This window comes from Gorilla gorilla, chromosome 15 (assembly GCF_029281585.2).
Source record: "Gorilla gorilla gorilla isolate KB3781 chromosome 15, NHGRI_mGorGor1-v2.1_pri, whole genome shotgun sequence".
NCBI classification, from domain to species: Eukaryota; Metazoa; Chordata; class Mammalia; order Primates; family Hominidae; genus Gorilla; species Gorilla gorilla.
This window is the reverse complement of record NC_073239.2, coordinates 45,262,365-45,285,925: the sequence shown is the minus strand read 5'-3', so window position 1 is coordinate 45,285,925 and position 23,561 is coordinate 45,262,365.

Genomic DNA, 23,561 nt, shown 5'->3' with positions numbered 1-23,561 from the left:
CAACGGAATGGAATGGAATGGAATGCAATGCAATGGAATGGAATGGAATGGAATGGAATGGAATGGAATGGAATGGAATGGAATGGTATCAACACGAGTAGAACGGAATGGAATGGAATTGAATGGAATGGAATAGAACGGAATTGAATCAATCCTAGTAGAACGGAACTCAATGGAATGGAACGGAAAGGAGTGGAATGGAATTTAATAGAACGGAATTGAATCAACCCGAGTGGAATGGAATGGAATGGAATGGCATGGAATGGAAGGGAATGGAATGGAACGGAATCAACCCATGTTGAACGGAAAGAAATGGAATTGAATGGGATGGAAAGGAATGGAATGGAATGGAATGGAATGGAATGGAATGGAATGGAATGGAATGGAATGCAATCTACCCAATAAGAACGGAATGTAATGGGATGGAATGGAATGGACTGGAATGGAATGGAATGGAATGGAATGGAGTGGAATAGAATGGAATTGAATCAACCCGAGAAAAACGGAACGGAATGGAATGGAACGGAATGGAACGGAGCAGAATGGAATGGAGTAGAACGGAATTGAATCAACCTGAGTGGAATGGAATGGAATGGAATGGAATGGAATGGAATGGAATAGAAAGGAATGGAATCAACCCGAGTTGAGTGGAATGGAATGGAATGGAATGGAATGGAATGGAATGGAATGGAATGAAATGGAATAGAAGGGAATTGAATAAACCCGAGTAGAACAGAATGGAATGGAATGGAATGGAATGGAATGGAATGGAATGGAATGGAATGGAATGGAATTGATTGGAATGGAATGGAATGGAATGGTATGGAATGGAATGGAATGGAATGGAATAAACCCGAGTTGAACGGAATGGAATGGAATTGAATGGAATGGAATGGAATTGAGTTGAATCAACCCGAATAGAACGGAATGGAATGGAATGGAATGGAATGGAATGGAATGGAATGGAATGGAATGGAATGGAATGGAATGGAATGGAATGGAGTGGAGTGTAATGGAAAGGAATGGAATGGAATACAGTGGAGTGGAATGCAAACAACCCGAGATGAACTGAATGGAATGGAATGCAATGGAATGGGATGGAATGGAATGGAATGGGACGGAATGGAATGGAATGGAATGGAATGGAATCAACCCGAGTAAAATGGAAAAGAATGGAATGGAATGGAATGGAATGGAATGGAATGGAGTGGAGTGGAGTGGAGTGGAATGGAATGGACTGGAATTTAATGGAAAGGATTGCAATGGAATCTACCCAAGAAGAACCGAATGGAATTGGACGGAAGGGAATGGAAAGGAATGGAATGGAATGGAATGGAATGGAATGGAGTGGAATGGAATGGAATAGAACGGAATTGAATCAATCCGAGTACAATGGAACGGAAAGGAACGGAACGAGATGGAACGCAGCGGAATGGAATGGAAAAGAACGGAATTGAATCAAACCGAGTGGAATGGAATGGAATGGAATGGAATGGAATGGAATGGAAAGGAATGGAATGGAATCTATCCGAGAAGAATGGAATGGAATGGGGCGGAATGGAATGGAATGGAATGGAATGGAATGGAATGGAATAGAATGGAATAGAATGGAATGAAAAGGAATGGAATCAACCCGAGTTGAACGGAATGGAATGGAATGGAATTTAATAGAATGGAATAGAATGGAATGGAATAAACCCGAGTAGAACGGAATGGAACGGAACGGAAAGGAACGGAATAGAATGGAATTGAATCAACAAGAGTAGGATGGAATGGAATGGAATGGAGTGGAATGGAGTGGAATGGAATGGAATGGAATTTATTGGATTGGAATGGAATGGAATGGAATGGAAAGGAATGGAATGGAATGGAGTGGAATGGAATGGATTGGAATGGAATGGAATGGAATGTAATGGAATGTACCAGGGAAGAACGGAATTGAATGGAATGGAATGGAAAGGAATGGAATGGAAAGCAATCTACCCGAGAAGAACGGAATGTAATGGGATGGAATGGAATGGACTGGGATGGAATGGAATGGACTGGAATGGAATGGAATGGAATGGAATGGAATGGAATGGAATAGAATGGAATTGAATAAATCCGAGAAAAACGGAACGGAATGGAATGGAATGGAATGGAACGGAGCAGAATGGAATGGAGTAGAACGGAATTGAATCAACCCGAGTGGAATGGAATGGAATGGAATGGAATGGAATGGAATGGAATGGAATAGAAAGGAATGGAATCAGCACGAGTTGAAAGGAATGAAATGGAATGGAATGGAATGGAATGGAATGGAAAGGAATGGAATGGAATGGAATGGAATGGAATGGAATGGAATGGAATGGAATGGAATGGAATGGAATGGAATGGAAACGAATGGAATGGAATGGAATGGAATGGAATGGAATGGAATGGAATGGAATGGAATGGAATGGAATGAACCCGAGTAGAACAGAATGGAATGGAACGGAATGGAATTTAATAGAATGGAATTGAATCAACCCGAGTAGAACGGAATGGAATGGAGTGGAATTGAATGTAATGGAATGTAATGGAATGGAATGAAATGGAATGGAATGGAATGGAATGGAATGGATTCTACCCAAGAAGAACGGAATGGAATGGGACAGAATGGATTGGAATGGAATAGAATGGAATGGAATGTAGTGGAATGGAATGGAATGGAATGGAAAGGATTCTACCCAAGAAGAACGGAATGGAATGGGACGGAATGGAATGGAATGCAATGGAATGGAATGGAATAGAACGGAATTGAATCAATCCTAGTAGAACGGAACTTAATGGAATGGAACGGAACGGAGTGGAATGGAATTTAATAGAACGGAATTGAATCATCCCGAGTGGAATGGAGTGGAATGGAATGGCATGGAATGGAATGGAATGGAATGGAACGGAATCAACCCATGTTGAACGGAATGGAATGGAATGGAATGGAATGGAATTGAATGGAATGCAATAGAATGGTATTGAATAAACCCTAGTAGAACAGAACGGAACAGAACGGAATGGAATGGAGTAGAATGTAGTTGAATCAACCCGATTAGAACAGAATGGAATGGAATGGAATGGAATGGAATGGAATGGAATCTACCCGAGAAGAACGGAATGGAATGGGGCGGAATGGAATGAAATGGAATGGAATGGAGTGGAATGGAATGGAATGGAATCGAATCTACCCGAGTTGAACAGAATGGAATGTAATGGAATAGAATAGAGTTGAATAAACGCGAGTAGAACGGAACGGAACGGAACGGAATGGAATGGAGTAGAATGGAATTGAATCAACCCGAGTAGAAAGGAATGGAGTGGAATGGAATGGAATGGAATGGAATGGAATGGAATGGAATGGAGTGGAATGGAATGGAATCTACCCGAGAAGAACGGAATGGAATGGAATGGAATTTAACAGAATGGAATAGAATGGAATGGAATAAACCAGAGTAGAATGGAATGGAACGGAACGGAAAGGATCGGAATAGAATGGAATTGAATCAACAAGAGTAGGATGGAATGCAATGGAATGGAGTGGAATGGAATGGACTAGAATGGAATTGAATAAACCCCAGTAGAACGGAATGGAACTCAACGGAGTGGAATGGAATAGAATGGAATTGAATCAACCCGAGTAGAACGGAATGGAATAGATAGGAATGGAATGGAATGGAATGGAATGGAATGGAATGGAATGGAATGGAATGGAATGGAATCTACCCGAGAAGGACCGAAAAGAATAGGACAGAATGGAATGGAATGGAATGGAATCTACCCGAGAAGAACGGAATGGAAAGGGACGGAATGCAATGGAAAGAATGGAATGGAAGGGAATGGAATGGAATGGAATGGAATAGAATAGAACTTAATTGAATCAATCCGAGAAGAACGGAGCCGTATGGAGTGGAACGGAACGGAACGGAACGTAATGCAATGGAATAGAACGGAATTGAATAAACCCGAGTGGAATGGAGTGGAATGGAATGGAGTGGAATGGAATGGAATGGAAAGGAATAGAACAAAATTGAATCAATCCGAGTGGAACTGAACGGAATGGAACGGAATGGAACGGAACGGAATGGAATGGAATTGAATAGAATGGAATTGAATCAACCCAAGTGAAATGGAATAGAATGGAATGGAATGGAATGGAATGGAATGGAATGGAATGGAATGGAATGGAATGGAATGGAATGGAATGGAATGGAATGCAATGGAATGGAATGGAATGGAATGGAATGGAATGGAATGGAATGGAACGGAATGGAACGCAACGGAGTCGAATGGAATGGTGTGGAATCAAGCAGTGTTGAACGGAACGGAATGGAATGGAATGGAATGCAATGGAATGGAATGGAATGGAATGCAATGCAATGGAATGGAATGGAATGGAATGGAATGGAATGGAATGGAATGGAATGGAATCAACACGAGTAGAACGGAATGGAATGGAATGAAATGGAATGGAATGGAATGGAATGGAATGGAATAGAACGGAATTGAATCAATCCTACTATAACTGAACTTAATGGAATGGAACGGAACGGAGTGGAATGGAATTTAATAGAACGGAATTGAATCAACCCACGTGGAATGGAATGGAATGGAATGGCATGGAATGGAATGGAATGGAATGGAATGGAATGGAGTCGAATGGAATGGAGTGGAATCAACCCGTGTTGAACGGAAAGGAATGGAATAGAATGCAATGGAATGGAATGGAATGGAATGCAATGCAATGGAATGGAATAGAATGGAATGGAATGGAATGGAATGGAATGGAATGGAATGGAATGGAATCAACGCGAGTAGAACGGAATGGAATGGAATGGAATAGAATGGAATGGAATGGAATAAAGGGAATTGAATAAACCCGAGTAGAACAGAATGGAATGGAATGGAATGGAATGGAATGGAGTGGAATGGAATGGAATGGAATGGAATGGAATGGAATGGAATGGAATGGAATGGATTGGAATGGAATGGAATGGAATGGTATATAATGGAATGGAATGGATTGGAATAAACCCGAGTTGAACGGAATGGAATGGAATTGAATGGAATGGAATGGAATGGAATTGAGTTGAATCAACCCAAATAGAACAGAATGGAATGGAATGGAATGGAATGGAATGGAGAGGAATGGAATGGAATAGAACGGAATTGAATCAATCCGAGTACAATGGAACGGAAAGGAAAGGAACGGGATGGAACGCAGCGGAATGGAATGGAAAAGAAAGGAATTGAATCAACTCGAATGGAATGGAATGGAATGGAATGGAATGGAATGGAATGGAATGCAATAGAATGGTATTGAATAAACCCTAGTAGAACGGAATGGAACAGAACGGAATGGAATGGAGTAGAATGTAGTTGAATCAACCCGATTAGAACAGAATGGAATGGAATGGAATGGAATGGAATGGAATGGAATGGAATGGAATGGAATGGAATCTACCCGAGAAGAATGGAATGGAATGGTGCGGAATGGAATGAAATGGAATGGAATGGAGTGGAATGGAATCGAATCTACCCGTGTTGAACAGAATGGAATGGAGTGGAATAGAATAGAGTTGAATAAACGGGGTAGAACGGAACGGAACGGAACGGAACGGAATGGAATGGAGTAGAATGGAATTGAACCAACCCGAGTAGAAAGGAATGGAGTGGAATGGAATGGAATGGAATGGAATGGAATGGAATGGAATCTACCCGAGAAGAACGGAATGGAATGGGACGGAACGGAATGGAAAGGAATGGAGTGGAAGGGAATGGAATGGAATGGAATGGAATAGAACTTAATTGAATCAATCCGAGAAGAACGGAGCCGTATGGAGTGGAACGGAACGGAACGGAACGTAATGGAATGGAATTGAATAGAACGGAATTGAATCAACCCAAGTGAAATGGAATAGAATGGAATGGAATGGAATGGAATGCAATGGAATGGAATGGAATGGAATGGAATGGAATGGAATGGAATGGAATGGGATGGAATGCAATGGAATGCAATGGAATGGAATGGAATGGAAAGGAATGGAATGGACTCGAATGTAATGGAGTGGAATCAACCCGTGTTGAACAGAATGGAATGGAATGGAATGGAATGAAATGGAATGGAATGGAATGGAATGCAATGCAATGCAATGGAATGGAATGGAATGGAATGGAATGGTATGGAATGGAATGGAGTGGAATGGAATGGAATGGAATGGAATGGAGTGGAATCAAACCGAGTTGAACGGAATGGAATGTAATGGAATGGAGTGGAATGGAATGGACTAGAATGGAATTGAATAAACCCCAGTAGAACAGAATGGAACGCAACGGAGTGGAATGGAATAGAATGGAATTGAATCAACCCGAGTAGAACGAAATGGAATGGATTGGAATGGAATGGAATGGAATGGAATGGAATGGAATGGAATGGAATGGAATCTACCCGAGAAGAACCGAAAAGAATGGGACAGAATGGAATGGAATGGAATGGAATGGAATGGAATGGAATGGAACGGAATAGAACGGAATTGAATCAATCTGAGTAGAACGGAAAGGAATGGAATGGAGCGGAATGGAACGGAATGGAATGGAATGGAATGGAATAGAATGGAATTGAATAAACCTGAGTAGAACAGAACAGAATGGGACGGAATGGAATGGAATAGAATGGAATGGAATCCACCCGAATAAAACGGAAGGGAAGGGAATGGAATGGAATGGAATGGAATGGAATGGAATGGAATGGAATGGATTGGAATGGAATGGAATGAAATCTACCCAAGAAGTACGGAATGGAATTGTACTGAATGGAATGGAATGCAATGGAATGGAATGGAATGGAATGGAATGGAATGGAATGGAATGGAACGGAATGGAATGGAAAGGAATAGAATGGAATTGAATCAACCCGAGTAGAACGTTATGGAATGGAATGGAATGGATTGGAATGGAATGAAATGGAATGGGATGGAATGGAATTTAATGGAATGGAATGGAATGGAATGGAATAAACCCGAGTTGAACGGAATGGAAAGGAATTGAATGGAATGGAATGGAATTGAGTTGAATCATCCCGAATAGAACGGAATGGAATGGAATGGAATGGAATGGAATCGAATGGAATGGAATGGAATCGAATGGAAAATAATCGAATGGAATGGAATGGAATCGAATGGAATATAATCGAATGGAATTGAATGGAATGGAATGCAATGGAATGGAATGGAATGGAATGGAGTGCAATGGAATGGAATGGAATGGAATGGAATAGAACGGAATTGAATCAATCCTAGTAGAACGGAACTTAATGGAATGGAATGGAACGGAGTGGAATGGAATTTAATAGAACGGAATTGAATCAACCCGAGTGGAATGGAATGGAATGGAATGGCATGGAATGGAATGGAACGGAATCAACCCATGTTGAATGGAATGGAATGGAATGGAATGGAATGGAATGGAATGGAATGGAATGGAATGGAATGGAATGGAATGGAATGCAATAGAATGGTATTGAATAAACCCTAGTAGAGCGGAACGGAACAGAACGGAATGGAATGGAGTAGAATGTAGTTGAATCAACCCGATTAGAACAGAATGGAATGGAATGGAATGGAATGGAATGGAATGGAATGGAATGGAATGGAATGGAATGGAATGGAATGGAATCTACCCGAGAAGAACGGAATGGAATGGGGCGGAATGGAATGAAATGGAATGGAATGGAGTGGAATGGAATGGAATGGAATCGAATCTACCCGTGATGAACAGAATGGAATGGAATGGAATAGAATAGAGTTGAATAAACGCGAGTAGAACGGAACGGAACGGAACGGAATCTAATGGAGTAGAATGGAATTGAATCAACCCGAGTAGAAAGGAATGGAGTGGAATGGAATGGAATGGAATGGAATGGAATGGAATGGAATGGAATGGAATCTACCCGAGAAGAACGGAATGGAGTGGGACGGAATGGAATGGAAAGGAATGGAGTGGAAGGGAACGGAATGGAATGGAATGGAATGGAATGGAATGGAATAGAACTTAATTGAATCAATCCGAGAAGAACGGAGCCGTATGGAGTGGAACGGAACGGAACGGAACATAATGGAATGGAATAGAACGGAATTGAATAAACCCGAGTGGAATGGAGTGGAATGGAATGGAGTGGAATGGAATGGAATGGAATGGAATGGAACAGAATTGAATAAATCCGAGTGGAACTGAACGGAATGGAACGGAATGGAATGGAACGGAGTGGAATGGAATTGAATAGAACGGAATTGAATCAACCCAAGTGAAATGGAATAGAATGGAATGGAATGGAATGGAATGCAATGGAATGGAATGGAATGGAATGGAATGGAATGGAATGCAATGGAATGCAATGGAATGCAATGGAATAGAATGGAATGGAATGGAATGAAATGGACTCGAATGGAATGGAGTGGAATCAACCCGTGTTGAACAGAATGGAATGGAATGGAATGGAATGGAATGAAATGGAATGGAATGGAATGGAATGGAATGGAATGGAATGGAATGGAATGGAATGCAATGGAATGGAATGGAATGGAATGGAATGCAATGGAATGGAATGGAATGGAATGGAATGGTATGGAATGGAATGGAGTGGAATGGAATGGAATGGAGTAGATTGGAATTGAATCAACCCGAGTAGATCGACGCGGAACATAGCAGAAGGGAACGGAATGGAATGGAATGGAATAGAATGGAATTGAATCAACCCGAGTAGAACGGAACGGAATGGAACAGAATGGAAACGAACGGAACGGAACAGCACGGAATGGAATCAACCCGAATAGAATGGAACGGGACGGGACGGGAAGGGTTGGGACGGGACGGGTCGGGACGGGACGGAACGGAATGAAACGGAACGGAATGGAATCAACCGGAGTAGAACGGAATGGAATGGAATGGAAGGGAACGGAATGGAATGGAATGGAATAGAATGGAATAGAATCAAAGTGAATAGAACGATGCAGAACATAGCGGAACGGAACGGAATGGAGTGGAATAGAATGGAATTGAATCAACCCGAGTATAACGGAAAGGAATGGAATGGAATGGAATGGAATGGAATGGAATGGAATGGAATGGAATGGAATGGAATGGAATGATCAACCATAGTTTAACGGAATGGAATGGAATGGAATGGAATGGGATGAAATGGAATAGAATGGAATTGAATAAACAAGAGTAGAACGGAACGGAATTAAAAGGAACGAAATGGAATGGAATAGAATGGAATTGAATCAGCCCGAGTAGAACGGAATGGAATTGAATGGAATGGAAGAATGGAATGGTACGAACTCAAGTAGGACAGAATGGAATGGAATGGAATGGAAAGGAATGGAATGGAATAGAATGGAATAAAATATAATTGAATCAACCCGAGTAGAACAGAACGGAACGGAATGGAAAGGAAAGTAATGGAATGGAACAGAATGGAATAGAACGGAATGGAATGGAATGGAATGGAATAGAATGGAATTGAATCAACCCGAGTGGAATGGAACGGAACGGAACGGAAAGGAACGGAATGGAACGGAATGGAACGGAACGGAATGGAATGGAATCAACCCGAGTAGAACGGAACGGGACGGGATGGGACTGGAAGGGACGGGACGGAAAGGAACGGAACGGAATGGAATCAACCCGAGTAGAACGAAATGGAACGGAATGGAATGAAACGGAACGGAACGGAATGGAGTAGAATGGAATTCAATCAACTCGAGTAGAACGACGCGGAATGTAGAGGAACGGAACGGAATATAATGGAATGGAATAGAATGTACTTGAATCATCCCAAGTGGAATGGAACGGAACGGAAAGGAACGGAATAGAATGGAATTGAATCAACAAGAGTAGGAAGAATGGAATGGAATGGAGTGGAATGGAATGGAATGGAATTTACTGGATTGGAATGGAATGGAATGCAATGGAATGGAATGGAACGGAATGGAATGGAATGGAATGGATTGGAATGGAATGGAATGTAATGGAATGGAATGCAATGGCATGGAATGGAATGGAAAGTACCAGGGAAGAACGGAATGGAATGGAATGGAACGGAAAGGAATGGAATGGAAAGCCATCTACCCGAGAAGAACGGAATGTAATGGGATGGAATGGAATGGACTGGAATGGAAAGGAATGGAATAGAATGGAATTGAATCAATCCGAGAAAAACGGAACGGAATGTAATGGAACGGAATGGAACGGAGCAGAATGGAATGGAGTAGAATGGAATTGAATCAACCTGAGTGGAATGGAATGGAATGGAATGGAATGGAAAGCAATGGAATCAACCCGAGTTGAAATGAATGAAATGGAATGGAATGGAATGGAATGGAAAGGAATGGAATGGAATGGAATGGAATGGAATGGAATGGAATGGAATGGAATTGAATGGCATGGAATGGAATGGAATGGAAACGAATGGAATGGAATGGAATGGAATGGAATGGAATGGAATGGAATGGAATAAACCCGAGTAGAACAGAATGGAATGGAAAGGAATGGAATTTAATAGAATGGAATTGAATCATCCCGAGAAGAACCGAATGGAATTGGACGGAATGGAATGGAATGGAATGGAATGGAATGGAATGGAATGGAATGGAATGGAATGGAATAGAACGGAATTGAATCAATCCGAGTAGAATGGAACGGAATGGAACGGAACAAGATGGAACCCAGCGGAATGGAATGGAAAAGAACGGAATTGAATCAACCCGAGTGGAATGGAATGCAATGGAATGGAATGGAATGGAATGGAATAGAAATGAATGGAATGGAATCTATCCGAGAAGAATGGAATGGAATGGGGCGGAATGGAATGGAATGGAATTGAATGGAATGGAATGGAATGGAATAGAATGGAATAGAATGGAATTAAAAGGAATGGAATCAACCCGAGTTGAAAGGAATGGAATGAATGGAATGGAATGGAATTTAATAGAATGGAATAGAATGGAACGGAATAAACCCGAGTTGAACGGAACGGAACGGAACGGAAAGGAACGGAATAGAATGGAATTGAATCAACAAGAGTAGGATGGAATGGAATGGAATGGAATGGAATGGAATGGAATGGAATAGAATGGAATGGAATTTATTGGATTGGAATTAAATGGAAAGAATTGGAATGGAACGGAACGGAACGGAATGGATTGGAATGGAATGGAATGGAATGGAATGGCATGGAATGGAATGGAATGGAATGGAATGTACCAGGGAAGAACTGAATGGAATGGAATGGAATGGAATGGAAAGGAATGGAATGGAATGCAATCTACCCAAGAAGAACGGAATGTAATGGGATGGAATGGAATGGACTGGAATGGAATGGAATGAAATGGAATGGAATGGAATAGAATGGAATTGAATCAATCCGAGAAAAACGGAACGGAATGGAATGGAACGGAATGGAACGGAGCAGAATGGAATGGAGTAGAACGGAATTGAATCAACCAGAGTGGAATGGAATGGAATGGAATGGAATGGAATGGAATGGAATGGAATATAATAGAAAGGAATGGAATCAACCCGAGTTGAATGGAATGAAATGGAATGGAATGGTATGGAATGCAATGGAATGGAATAGAAGGGAATAGAATAAACCCGAGTAGAACAGAATGGAATGGAATGGAATGGAATGGAACGGAATGGAATGGAATGGAAAGGAATGGAATGGATTGAAATGGAATGGAATGGAATGGAATGGAATGGAATGGAATGAAATAAACCCGAGTTGAACGGAATGGAATGGAATTGAATGGAATGGAATGGAATTGAGTTGAATCAACACGAATAGAATGGAATGGAATGGAATGGAATGGAATGGAATGGAATGGAATGGAATGGAATGGAATGGAATGGAATGGAATGGAATGGAGTGGAGTGGAGTGTAATGGAGAGGAATGGAATGGAATACAGTGGAGTGGAATGCAAACAACCCGAGTTGAACGGAATGGAATGGAATGCAATGGAATGGGATGGAATGGAATGGAATGGGACGGAATGGAATGGAATGGAATGGAATGGAATCAACCCGAGTAAAATGGAAAAGAATGGAATGGAATGGAATGGAATGGAATGGAATGGAATGGAGTGGAGTGGAGTGGAGTAGAGTGGAATGCAATGGAATGGAATTTAATGGAAAGGATTGGAAAGGAATCTACCCGAGAAGAACCGAATGGAATTGGACGGAATGGAATGGAATGGAATGGAATGGAATGGAATGGAATGGAATGGAATGGAATGGAATGGAGTGGAATGGAATGGAATAGAACGGAATTGAATCAATCCGAGTACAATGGAACGGAAAGGAACGGAACGAGATGGAACGCAGCAGAATGGAATGGAAAAGAATGGAATTGAATCAACCCGAGTGGAATGGAATGGAATGGAATGGAATGGAATGGAATGGAATGGAATGGAATGGAAAGGAATGGAATGGAATCTATCCGAGAAGAATGGAATGGAATGGGGTGGAATGGAATGGAATGGTATGGAATGGAATAGAATGGAATAGAATGGAATGAAAAGGAATGGAATCAACCGGAGTTGAATGGAATGGAATGGAATGGAATGGAATGGAATTTAATAGAATGGAATAGAATGGAATGGAATAAACCCGAGTAGAATGGAATGGACCGGAACGGAAAGGAACGGAATAGAATGGAATTGAATCAACAAGAGTAGGATGGAATGGAATGGAATGGAATGGAATGGAATGGAATGGAGTGGAATGGAATGGAATGGAATTTATTGGATTGGAATGGAATGGAATGGCACGGAACGGAATGGAATGGAATGGAATGGATTGGAATGGAATGGAATGGAATGGAATGGAATTGAATGGAATGGAATGGAATGGAATGGAATGGAATGTACCAGGGAAGAACGGAATTGAATGGAATGGAACGGAAAGGAATGGAATGGAAAGTAATCTACCCGAGAATAACGGAATGTAATGGGATGGAATGGAATGGACTGGAATGGAATGGACTGGAATGGAATGGAATAGAATGGAATTGAATAAATCCGAGAAAAACGGAACGGAATGTAATGGAACAGAATGGAACGGAGCAGAATGGAATGGAGTAGAATGGAATTGAATCAACCTGAGTGGAATGGAATGGAATGGAATGGAATGGAAAGGAATGGAATCAACCCGAGTTGAAAGGAAAGAAATGGAATGGAATGGAATGGAAAGGAATGGAATGGAATGGAATGGAATGGAATGGAATGGAATGGAATGGAATGGAATGGAATGGAATGGCATGGAATGGAATGGAATGGAAACGAATGGAATGGAATGGAATGGAATGGAATGGAATGGAATGGAATGGAATGGAATGGAATGGAATAAACCCGAGTAGAACAGAATGGAATGGAACGGAATGGAATTTAATAGAATGGAATTGAATCATCCCGAGTAGAACGGAATGGAATGGAGTGGAATGGAATGGAATGGAATGGAATGGAATGGAATGGAATGGATTCTACCCAAGAAGAACGGAATGGAATGGACGGAATGGAATGGAATTCAATGGAATGGAATGGAATGGAATGGAATGGAATGGAATGGAATGGAATAGAACGGAATTGAATCAATCCTAGTAGAACGGAACTTAATGGAATGGAACGGAACGGAGTGGAATGGAATTTAATAGAACGGAATTAAATCAACCCGAATTGAATGGAATGGAATGGAATGGCATGGAATGGAATGGAATGCAATGGAACGGAATCAACCCATGTTGAATGGAATGGAATGGAATTGAATGGAATGGAATGGAATGGAATGGAATGGAATGGAATGGAAAGGAATGGAATGGAATGGAATGGAATGCAATAGAATGGTATTGAATAAACCCTAGTAGAACGGAACGGAACAGAACGGAATGGAATGGAGAAGAATGTGGATGAATCAACCCGATTAGAACAGAATGGAATGGAATGGAATGGAATGGAATGGAATGGAATGGAATGGAATGGAATGGAATGGAATGGAATCTACCCGAGAGGAACGGAATGGAATGGGGCGGAATGGAATGAAATGGAATGGAATGGAATGGAATGGAATGGAATGGAATGGAATGGAATGGAATGGAATCGAATCTACCCGAGTTGAACAGAATCGAATGGAATGGAATAGAATAGACTTCAATAAGCGCGAGTAGAACGGAACGGAACGGAATGGAATGGAATGGAGTAGAATGGAATTGAATCAACCCGAGTAGGAAGGAATGGAATGGAATGGAATGGAATGGAATGGAATGGAATGGAATGGAATGCAATGGAATGGAATGGAATGGAACGGAATGGAATGGAATCTACCAGGGAAGAACGGAATGGAATGGGACGGAATGGAATGGAAAGGAATGGAGTGGAAGGGAATGGAATGGAATGGAATGGAATGGAATGGAATGGAATGGAATGGAATGGAATGGAATGGAATGGAATGGAATGGAATGGAATAGAACTTAATTGAATCAATCCGAGAAGAACGGAGCCGTAGGGAGTGGAACGGAATGGAACGGAACGTAATGGAATGGAATAGAACGGAATTGAATAAACCCGAGTGGAATGGAGTGGAATGGAATGGAGTGGAATGGAATGGAATGGAATGGAATGGAATGGAATGGAATGGAATGGAATGGAAAGGAATAGAACAAAATTGAATCAATCCTAGTGGAACTGAAAGGAATGGAACGGAATGGAACGGAATGGAATGGAATGGAATGGAATGGAATGGAATTGAATGGTATGGAATGGAATGGAATGGAATGCAATGCAATGGAATGGAATGGAATGGAATGGAATGGTATGGAATGGAATGGAATGGAATGGAATGGAATGGAATGGAGTGGAATGGAATGGAAAGGAATGGAGTGGAATCAACCCGTGTTGAACGGAATGGAATGGAATGGATTGGAATGGAATGGAATGGAATCAACCCGACTTGAACGGAATGGAATGCTATGGAATGGAGTGGAATGGAATGGACTAGAATGGGATTGAATAAACCCCAGTAGAACGGAATGGAACGCAACGGAGTGGAATGGAATAGAATGGAATTGAATCAACCCCAGTAGAACGGAATGGAATGGATTGGAATGGAATGGAATGGAATGGAATGGAATGGAATGGAATGGAATCTAACCGAGAAGAACCGAGAAGAATGTTACAGAATGGAATGGAATGGAATGGAATGGAATGGAATGGAACGGAATTGAACGGAATTGAATCAATCTGAGTAGAACGGAAAGGAATGGAATGGAGCGGAATGGAACGGAATGGAATGGAATGGAATAGAATGGAATTGAATCAACCCGAGTGGAATGGAATGGAATGGAATGGAATGGAATGGAATGGAATGGAATGGAATGGAATCTACCCGAGAAGAACGGAATGGAATGGGATGGAATGGAATGGAAAGGAATGGAATGGAAGAGAATGGAATGGAATGGCATGGAATAGAATAGAACTTAATTGAATCAATCCGAGAAGAACGGAGCCGTATGGAGTGGAACGGAACGGAAAGGAACGTAATGCAATGGAATAGAACGGAATTGAATAAACCCGAGTGGAATGGAGTGGAATGGAATGGAGTGGAATGGAATGGAATGGAATGGAACGGAATGGAATGGAAAGGAATAGAACAGAACTGAAACAATCCAAGTGGAACTGAACGGAATGGAACAGAATGGAACGGAACGGAATGGAACGGAATTGAATTGAATGGAATTGAATCAAACCAAGTGAAATGGAATAGAATGGAATGGAATGGAATGGAATGGAATGGAATGGAATGGAATGGAATGGAATGCAATGGAATGGAATGGAATGGAGTGGAATGGAATGCAATGCAATGGAATGCAATGGAATGGAATGGAATGGAATGGAATGGAATGGAATGGAATGGAATGGAATGGACTCGAATGGAATGGACTGGAATCAACCCGTGTTGAACAGAATGGAATGGAATGGAATGGAATGGAATGACATGGAATGGAATGGAATGGAATGGAACGGAATGCAATGCAATGGAATGGAATGGAATGGAATGGAATGGAATGGAATGGAACGGAATGCAATGCAATGGAATGGAATGGAATGGAATGGAATGGAATGGAATGGAATGGTATGGAATGGAATGGAGTGGAATGGAATGGAATGGAATGGAGTGGAATCAACCCGTGTTGAACGGAATGGAATGCAATGGATTGGAATGGAATGGAATGGAATGGAATCAACCCGAGTTGAACGGAATGGAATGCAATGGAATGGAGTGGAATGGAATGGACTAGAATGGAATTGAATAAACCCCAGTAGAACAGAATGGAACGCAATGGAGTGGAATGGAATAGAATGGAATTGAATCAACCTGAGTAGAACGGATTGGAATGGATTGGAATGGAATGGAATGGAATGGAATGGAATGGAATGGAATGGAATCTACCCGAAAAGAAACGAAAAGAATGGGACAGAATGGAAAGGAATGGAATGGAATGGAATGGAATGGAACGGAATAGAACGGAATTGAATCAATCTGAGTAGAACGGAAAGGAATGGAATGGAGCGGAATGGAACGGAATGGAATGGAATGGAATAGAATGGAATTGAATAAACCCGAGTAGAACAGAACAGAACGGAACAGAATGGAATGGAATAGAATGGAATGGAATCTACCCAAGTAAAACGGAAGGGAATGGAATGGAGTGGAATGGAAAGGCATGGAATGTGATTGAATGGAATCTAACCGAGAAGTACGGAATGGAACTGTACTGAATGGAATGGAATGCAATGGAATGGAAGGGAATGGAATGGAATGGAATGGAATGGAATGGAATGGAACGGAATGTATTGGAAAGGAATAGAATGGAATTGAATAAAACCGCGGAGAACGGAACAGAATGGAACAGAATGGAATGGAATAGAATGGAATCGAATCAACCCGAGTAGAACGTTATGGAATGGAATGGAATGGATTGGAATGCAATGAAATGGAATGGCATGGAATGGAACTTAATGGAATGGATTGGAATGGAAAGAAATAAACCCGAGTTGAACAGAATGGAATGGAATTGAATGGAATGGAATGGAATTGAGTTGAATCATCCCGAATAGAACGGAAAGGAATGGAATGGAATGGAATGGAATGGAATGGAATGGAATGGAATGGAATGGAATGGAATTGAATGCAATGGAATGGAATGGAATGGAATGGAATGCAATGGAATGGAATGGAATGCAATGGAATGGAATGGAATGGAATGGAATGGAGTGGAGTGGAATGGGAAGGAATGGAATGGAATAGAGTGGAGTGGAATGCAAACAACCCGAGTTGAACGGAATGGAATGGAATGCAATGGAATGGAATGGAATGGAATGGACTAGAATGGAATTGAATAAACCCCAGTAGAACAGAATGGAACGCAACGGAGTGGAATGGAATAGAATGGAATTGAATCAACCTGAGTGGAACGGAATGGAATGGATTGGAATGGAATGGAATGGAATGGAATGGAATAGAATGGAATGGAATCTACCCGAAAAGAAACGAAAAGAATGGGACAGAATGGAATGGAATGGAATGGAATGGAATGGAATGGAATGGAATGGAACGGAATAGAACGGAATTGAATCAATCTGAGTAGAACGGAAAGGAATGGAATGGAGCGGAATGGAACGGAATGGAATGGAATGGAATAGAACGGAATTGAATAAACCCGAGTAGAACAGAACAGAACGGAACGGAATGAAATGGAGTAGAATGGAATGGAATACACCCGAGTAAAACGGAAGGGAATGGAATGGAATGGAATGGAATGGAATGGAATGGAATGGAATTGAATGGAATCTAACCGAGAAGTACGGAATGGAATTGTACTGAATGGAATGGAATGCAATGGAATGGATTGGAATGGAATGGAATGGAATGGAATGGAATGGAATGGAATGGAACAGAATGGATTGGAAAGGAACAGAATGGAATTGAATAAACCCGCAGAGAACGGAACAGAATGGAACAGAATGGAATGGAATAGAATGGAATTGAATCAACCCGAGTAGAACGTTATGGAATGGAATGGAATGGATTGGAATGGAATGAAATGGAATGGGATGGAATGGAACTTAATGGAATGGATTGGAATGGAATGGAATAAACCCGAGTTGAACGGAATGGAATGGAATTGAATGGAATGGAATGGAATTGAGTTGAATCATCCTGAATAGAACGGAAAGGAATGGAATGGAATGGAATGGAATGGAATGGAATGGAATGGAATGGAATGGAATCGAATGGAATGGAATGGAATGGAATGGAATGGAATTGAATGCAATGGAATGGAATGGAATGGAATGGAATGCAATGGAATGGAATGGAATGCAATGGAATGGAATTGAACGGAATGGAATGGAATGGAGTGGAGTGGAATGGTAAGGAATAGAATGGAATAGAGTGGAGTGGAATGCAAACAACCCGAGTTGAACGGAATGGAATGGAATGCAATGGAATGGAATGGAATGGAATGGAATGGGACGGAATGGAATGGAATGGAATGGAATGGAATCAACCTGAGTAAAACGGAAAAGAATGGAATGGACTAGAATAGAATGGAATGGAAAGGAATGGAATGGAATGGAATGGAATGGAGTGGAGTGGAGTGGAGTGGAATGCAATAGAATGGAATTTAATGGAAAGGAATGGAATGGAATCTACCCGAGAAGAACCGAATGGAATTGGACGGAATGGAATGGAATGGAATGGAATGGAATGGAATGGAATGGAATAGAACGGAATTGAATCAATCCGAGTAGAATGGAACGGAATGGAACGGAACGAGATGGAACCCAGCGGAATGGAATGGAAAAGAACGGAATTGAATCAAACCGAGTGGAATGGAATGCAATGGAATGGAATGGAATGGAATGGAATGGAATGGAATGGAATAGAAATGAATGGAATGGAATCTATCCGAGAAGAATGGAATGGAATGGGGCGGAATGGAATGGAATGGAATTGAATGGAATGGAATGGAATGGAATAGAATGGAATAGAATGGAATTAAAAGGAATGGAATCAACCCGAGTTGAAAGGAATGGAATGAATGGAATGGAATGGAATGGAATGGAACGGAATGGAACGGAATGGAAAGGAATGGAATTCAATGGAATGGAATGGAATGGAATGGAATGGAATGGAATGGAATGGAATGGAATGGAATGGAATGGAGTCTAATGGAATGGAGTGGAATCAACCCGTGTTGAACGGAATGGAATGGAATGGAATGCAATGGAATGGAAGGGAATGGAATGCAATGCAATGGAATGGAATGGAATGGAAAGCAATGCAATGGAATGGAATGGAATGGAATGGAATGGAATGGAATGGAGTGGAATGGAATCAACACGAGTAGAACGGAATGGAATGGAATGGAATGGAATGGAATGGAATGGAATGGAATGGAATGGAATGGAATGGAATGGAATGGAATGGAATCGAAACGAATGGAATGGAATGGAATGGAATAGAATGGAATGGAATGGAATGGAATGGAATGGAATAAACCTGAGTAGAACAGAATGGAATGGAACGGAATGGAATTTAATAGAATGGAATTGAATCAACCCGAGTAGAATTGAATGGAATGGAGTGGAATGGAATGGAATGGAATGGAATGGAATGGAATGGAATGGAATGGAATAGAATGGAATGGAATGGAATGGAATGGATTATACCCAAGAAGAACGGAATGGAGTGGGACGGAATGGAATGGAATGCAATGGAATGGAAGGGAATGGAATGGAATGGAATGGAATGGAATAGAACGGAATTGAATCAATCCTAGTAGAACGGAACTTAATGGAATGGAACGGAACGCAGAGGAATGGAATTTAATAGAACGGAATTTAATCAACCCGAGTGGAATGGAATGGAATGGAATGGCATGGAATGGAATGGAATGGAATGGAACGGAATCAACCCATGTTGAACGGAATGGAATGGAATGGAATGGAATGGAACGGAATGAAATGGAATGGAATGGAATGGAATGGAATGGAATGCAATAGAATGGTATTGAATAAATCCTAGTAGAACGGAACGGAACAGAACGGAATGGAATGGAGTAGAATGGAGTTAAATAAACCCGATTAGAACAGAATGGAATGGAATGGAATGGAACGGAATGGAGTCTACCCGAGAAGAACGGAATGGAATGGGGCAGAATGGAATGAAATGGAATGGAATGGAGTGGAATGGAATGGAATGGAATCGAATCTACCCGAGTTGAACAGAATGGAATGGAATGGAATAGAATAGAGTTGAATAAGCGCGAGTGGAGCGGAACGGAACGGAACGGAATGGAAAGGAGTAGAATGGAATTGAATCAACCCGAGCAGAAAGGAATGGAATGGAATGGAATGGAATGGAATGGAATGTACCCGAGAAGAACGGAATGGAATGGGACGGAATGGAATGGAATGGAATGGAATGGAATGGAATTGAATGGAATGGAATGGAATGGAATGGAATGGAATGGAATTCAATGGAAAAAATGAAATGGAATGGAATGGAATGGAATAGAATGGAATGGAAACGAATGGAATGGAATGGAACGGAATGGAATGGAATGGAATAAACCTGAGTAGAACAGAATGGTATGGAACGGAATGGAATTTAATAGAATGGAATTGAATCAACCCGAGTAGAATTGAATGGAATGGAGTGGAATGGAATGGAATGGAATGGAATGGAATGGAATGGAATGGAATGGAATGGAATGGAATGGAATGGAATGGATTCTACCCAAGAAGAACGGAATGGAATGGGACGGAATGGAATGGAATGCAATGGAATGGAATGGAATGGAATGGAATGCAATGGAATGGAATGGAATGGAATGGAATGCAATGGAATGGAATGGAATGGAATGGAATGGAATAGAACGGAATTGAATCAATCCTAGTAGAACGGAACTTAATGGAATGGAACGGAACGGAGAGGAATGGAATTTAATAGAACGGAATTGAATCAACCCGAGTGGAATGGAATGGAATGGAATGGCATGGAATGGAATGGAATGGAACGGAATCAACCCATGTTGAACAGAATGGAATGGAATGGAATGGAATGGAATGGAATGGAATGGAATGGAATGGAATGGAATGGAATGGAATGCAATAGAATGGTATTGAATAAACCCTAGTGGAACGGAACGGAACAGAACGGAATGGAATGGAGTAGAATGGAGTTAAATAAACCCGATTAGAACAGAATGGAATGGAATGGAATGGAATGGAATGGAGTCTACCCGAGAAGAACGGAATGGAATGGGGCAGAATGGAATGAAACGGAATGGAATGGAGTGGAATGGAATGGAATGGAATCGAATCTACCCGAGTTGAACAGAATGGAATGGAATGGAATAGAATAGAGTTGAATAAGCGCGAGTGGAACGGAACGGAACGGAACGGAATGGAATGGAGTAGAATGGAATTGTATCAACCCGAGCAGAAAGGAATGGAATGGAATGGAATTGAATAGAGTTGAATAAGCGCGAGTGGAACGGAACGGAACGGAACGGAATGGAATGGAGTAGAATGGAATTGTATCAACCCGAGCAGAAAGGAATGGAATGGAATGGAATGGAATGGAATGGAATGGAATCTACCCGAGAAGAACGGAATGGAATGGGACGGAATGGAATGGAAAGGAATGGAATGGAAGGGAATGGAATGGAATGGAATGGAATGGAATGGAATGGAATGGAATAGAACTTAATTGAATCAATCCGAGAAGAATGGAGCCGTATGGAGTGGAACGGAACGGAATGCAACATAATGGAATGGAATAGAACGGAATTGAATAAACCCGAGTGGAATGGAGTGGAATGGAATGGAGTGGAATGGAATGGAATGGAATGGAATGGAATGGAATGGAATGGAAAGGAATAGAACAGAATTGAATCAATGCGAGCGGAACTGAACGGAATGGAACGGAATGGAATGGAACGGAATGGAATGGAGTGGAATGGAATGGAATGGAATGGAATGGAATGCAATGCAATGGTATGGAAAGGAATGGAATGGTATGGAATGGAATGGAATGGAATGGAGTGGAATGGAATGGAATGGAATGGAGTGGAATCAACCCGTGTTGAACAGAATGGAATGGAATGGATTGGAATGGAATGGAATGGAATGGAATCAAACCGAGTTGAACGGAATGGAATGCAATGGAATGGAGTGGAATGGAATGGACTAGAATGGAATTGAATAAACCCCAGTAGAACGGAATGGAACGCAACGGAGTGGAATGGAATAGAATGGAATTGAATCAACCCGAGTAGAACGGAATGGAATGGAATGGAATGGAATGGAATGGAATGGAATGGAATGGAATCTAACTAAGAAGAACCGAAAAGAATGGGACAGAATGGAATGGAATGGAATGGAATGGAATGGAACGGAATAGAACGGAATTGAATCAATATGAGTAGAACGGAAAGGAATGGAATGGAGCGGAATGGAAGGGAATGGAATGGAATGGAATAGAATGGAATTGAATCAACCCGAGTGGAATGGAATGGAATGGAATGGAATGGAATGGAATGGAATGGAATGGAATGGAATGGAATGGAATGGAATCTACCCGAGAAGAACGCAATGGAATGGGACGGAATGGAATGGAAAGGAATGGAATGGAATAGAATGGAACTTAATTGAATCAATCCGAGAAGAATGGAGCCGTATGGAGTGGAACGGAATGGAACGGAACGTAATGCAATGGAATAGAACGGAATTGAACAAACCAGAGTGGAATGGAGTGGAATGGAAAGGAGTGGAATGGAATGGAATGGAATGGAAAGGAATGGAATGGAAAGGAATAGAACAGAATTGAATCAATCCGAGTGGAACTGTACGGAATGGAACAGATTGGAACGGAACGGAATGGAATGGAATTGAATAGAATGGAATTGAATCAACCCAAGTGAAATGGAATAGAATGGAATGGAATGGAATGGAATGGAATAGAATAGAACTTAATTGAATCAATCCGAGAAGAACGGAGCCGTATGGAGTGGAACGGAACGGAACGGAACGTAATGCAATGGAATAGAACGGAATTGAATAAACCCGAGTGGAATGGAGTGGAATGGAATGGAGTGGAATGGAATGGAATGGAATGGAATGGAATGGAATGGAATGGAATGGAATGGAAAGGAATAGAACAGAATTGAATCAATCCGAGAGAACTGTACGGAATGGAACAGATTGGAACGGAACGGAATGGAATGCAATTGAATAGAATGGAATTGAATAAACCCAAGAGAAATGGAATAGAATGGAATGGAATGGAATGGAATGGAATGGAATGCAATGGAATGGAATGGAACGGAATGGAATGGAATGGAATGGAATGGAATGGAAAGGAATGGAACGGAACGGAACGGAATGGAATGGAATGGAATGGAATGGAATGGAATGGAATGGAATGGAAT